Source organism: Odontomachus brunneus, unplaced genomic scaffold (genome assembly GCF_010583005.1).
Source record: "Odontomachus brunneus isolate Ranch 3 - 2012 unplaced genomic scaffold, Obru_v1 Obru_scaffold_076, whole genome shotgun sequence".
NCBI lineage: Eukaryota > Metazoa > Arthropoda > Insecta > Hymenoptera > Formicidae > Odontomachus > Odontomachus brunneus.
This window is the reverse complement of record NW_022639526.1, coordinates 51,873-55,969: the sequence shown is the minus strand read 5'-3', so window position 1 is coordinate 55,969 and position 4,097 is coordinate 51,873. Positions and strand designations below refer to the sequence as shown.

The following is a 4,097-nucleotide window of genomic DNA, read 5'->3' as shown; positions in this document are numbered from 1 at the left end:
GGGGGGGGGGGGGGGGGGGCAGGTCGATTGGCATTTTCTTGAAACGGCACAGCCGGAGGCGTTTCCGTTTAGACACGGGGGTGCTGTTGAAAGGGAAAAAGAAAGAAAGTACGATGATGGTAATTTCGCGATAACGAGACTACGCGCGATTATGTAATCGCGCGATCACGCGACCTCGGAAAAACGTGGCGGACGACAATCCGCGTTTTTTGGGGATAAGATCTGGACCAGCCTTGGCGAGCGCGCCTAGGATATCTTGCATTTACAGAAAGAAAAAAATCTAAGAAATAAAAAATATTCATTCCACGTGAGTGCCGCCAACAGTCACTTGTGCCGAGATACGTAGGGGAGACACCGGGGTAAATTGGGAAAATCAATTATTTCTGTTATTTTCTAACAAATTATTAAAGCAAAGAATTAAGCAAGCAAGATTTTAGACACGCCAAAGATAGCTTTGAAATTTCTGTTTGTTTGATTCTGAAAGAACAATTAAAAAACAGTAGAAATAACTAATTTTGTCAACTTATCTTGGTAGTCAACTACGTTAAGGGAAAATTGCTTTAAAATCAACAAATATTTCTTTGATGGATGCCATTAACATATTTACTTAAGTCTAAATTCTCTTTATTTAAGTCAAATATTGTTTATCCGATTTAAGTAAACAATATTTGGTTTAAATAAAGAGAATTTAGATTTAAATAAATATGTTAATGGCACCCATCAAAGAAATATTTGTTGATTTTAAGGTAATTTTTCCCTCAGTGTAGGCCTGGTTTCTCTTATTCTACTTTGAGAAAACATTTCTTTCGAGTGAGAAAATACACGGGATTATCTGACGATAATATAAAACTCTGCGTACATTAGGTCAATCTGAGCAAAAGAGTCCCCTACTATTTTTGCAAACAACCACGTAAAATTTTTAATTATCCATTAAAGAATAACTGGCGAATGATGCGGAATACGGTGGTAGGATACGGTAAATACGTTGTGCATTGCGTGCTGGTACGTCAGGTCATACTGAGCAGAAAAGCTCCTTGCCATTTTGCAGATGACCACGTGGACTTTCGAATTATTAATTAGAGAAAATTAGCCGCTAATCACGCGCGATTGTTCGGCAATCTTCTTTAACAAGTATAATCTACGTGGTTATCCGTCGAACGGTAGAGGACTTTATCGCTCAGTTTGAGCGATAAATTTACATGTGCACAAAAATTTTTCGCATTAAGGTTCAGATACTTTGTATATCTCCTCGAAACCTTTTGCTTTTCATGAAAGCAACGTGTGGTTTATCCTATTCAAGCCAAAGAACTTGCAGGAGTTAAGCAAATATGTTATTAGCGCCCGCCGAACAAATATTCCGTACTAGCTTAAACTACCCGGTTTATCACAATAGTCAACAGGATGAAATCAAGGGATGAAATCAGAAGAAAGATGTGGGATATCACGTAGCCTATATCTTTCGCAGAGACTCTGGAGGGATAACTAAGTAAAATTCGATCCAGATCGGTCAGAAGAATTAATAGGGAATTTATAGACTGACATTCTATTTTATATATTTAAATTTTTTATATATATATATATATATATATATATATATATATATATATACACATATATATATTTCTTTTCTTTTTCATGTATACACGGAATATTACTACACAGAAAGAATATTGTAGTAAAAATTACAATACAGTTTTAGTCCACGAGAATAGACTGCTACTATTACAAAAATTAAAATAAAACATAAATTAACTAAATACATAATAAAAAAATTAATATAAAATATTGTCAAAAGAACTATAAACATGAAGTAACTTTTACAACATTTATGGTAATTTTTATTATGTTCATGGTCATTTTTATCATGTCTTATTATAATTTTCATCATAATGCCAGTCTATTCCCAAAGTACTAAAATCGTAATATAATTTTTATTGCAATATTTTCCCCGTGTACATACATGTTTTTCTTTTCCCAATGCATTTATCTTTCAAAACGTCATGAACGTTAATGCCAAATGGCACTTGATCTTTCGGAGTGCTGGAAAAGACGGGGATCAATGGAAAAGCAGATTTCGAGAGCACGCCGTTCGCTCGCAGCCTACGGATCTCTAATTTAAAGGAGAAAGAACAGGGAGGGAGAAGGAGAGAGCGAGTGCCGCTCTCGGCGGGAGAAAATGTCGCGTTCCCGGGTTTTCGCGTTGGAAAAACACGTCCGCACGGTAGATACCTGAAATTCAGTTGCGCGTCAACCGGCAGCGCTCGGCTATCGATCGGTCTTGAATAATTTCGCGGCCGGTTCTTTACTTATGCGCTCCGTATTTCAGCCCCGCTGATTGCAACGCTGCTGCTGCCGCGTTTCAAGAATGGCCATTGATATTATCCGTTTCCTCATTAACGTCACGGCAAAAAAAAAAAGGAAAAACGAGTGCTCGCCGCGTCTTCGGCATTTCCCTCTCTCTCCTTCTCTCTTTCGCTCTCTCACCAAGACTCCTTCCCCCTCATCCGCGCTTTCTTCCGCCGAATGTCGACCGGATGACCGACACGTTCGTTCGTGCATAAGTGAATTGCGCGTTGATAAATAGCTCGGGACGTTTCATCGCGCGCTCTGGTGAGCGATTTCGTGCGATTATTGCATTAATCAACGAGCATCGTTCGAGTGGCACGGTGAATGAAATTTTTTCCCAATTGGTTCGCGTCGAATCGCGAACATGCCGGCCGCGCGCGCGGGACTCGTTAGATGAAAATATGGAAATTCGCGAGCGAATTCGGCCGATTCGAATTCGGCTTCGTGGCCCCGCGATAGTCGGCGCTGATGTAGCGCGATAGTCGTCCCTCAACTATGCGCGAAGCACTTCCCGTTATTACCGGCCGCTTCAAGGTAAAAACGCCCAAGGAATTTGCATTGTTCGTCGGGAGACGATGGAAAAGATACCTCTACAATGATCAACACACGAGCGCGACGCCGGCGACTTCCGTCGGCGGGTTATAAGCGATTTCCTTTTCATATATATTTTAAAGGACCTTCGCCCCCTTTGGGCGGAATCTACTATTCGCGACTGAATTCAGAGCTGAATTTCATTTGTAAGAAAACGCCCGACGATTCGGAATAACATTTCCAGCAGACACGTATCCGCGCACATTCATACACGTGCACACAGTCCAAGAGTTTTCTGCATTGCGATCCATAAAATCATAAATAGAATCCCGCCCGCCGAATTCTGTGGCGAATTATGGATCGTCACGAGAGAGCGAAGTCGCAGGAGACATCTTTAATTTTCATACCAGTGGCGGAGACAAAAGCGCATTCGGACGAGATGTTTCTGTTTTCTTCGGAAACAGTCCAAGTAAAATGTCTCTCTCTCTCTCTCTCTCTCTCTCTCTCTCTCTCTCTCTTCCTTTTTCTCCCTCTCCCTTGCTCGCGAGACGCCGAGGAACGAAATGACAAGTATCGTCATATGGTGCGCGCAATCCGCGAAATACGAAATCGATTGAGCCGGCGTGTATGACGCCGCGCGCGTCCGCGGCATGTCCGCAGCTATTACAACTATGATTACAATCAGGCAGATGCATCGCGGGACAATGAAACGTGATAACTCGTTTCCGATGGCGATAAATTATCGCATAAATAGCGGCCGCGCTCGCCTCGCGTTTGCGCGCGCGCGCTTCGGCGAAATTGCCTTTCGCAGAAATCAACTTTTCTGCTTTGTCGCAAAAGCGATTGCCTTTAGATCGAATAGAATTTTTTTGCCGTACCCACGCGAATATTACTCTTAATGATCAATTTTTTCGGCCGCGCGCGTAAGGACGCGTGCGTGAGCGCGCGTTTATCGTTCATATCAAATTTGATAAATCCAGACGAGTCCGACCGATTGGTCGGATTATTGGAACGATATTTCATAGAACGATAATTCGGAGCGCATCGTGTGTGCTCGCGCGACATTCTATTTCCAGCACAGTCGATGGTGGGGAAAAAAGGGCAGGAAACAAGAAAAAATCAATTAGTCTAATCGAGATCGAACAGTTAATCGGGAAAACAGCGGCATAGTGCGCTCTCTCTCTCTCTCTCTCTCTCTCTCTCTCTCTCTCTCTCTCTCT

The 4,097-nt window shown here is 42.1% G+C and overlaps 1 protein-coding gene across 4 annotated transcripts in view; it reads left to right on the top strand.

The window, feature by feature from the left end:
• LOC116847323 (homeobox protein onecut-like) overlaps positions 1-4,097 on the top strand; it is a 125,288-nt gene that overhangs the window by 109,255 nt on the left and 11,936 nt on the right. The gene's annotated exons all lie outside the window — the stretch shown is intronic.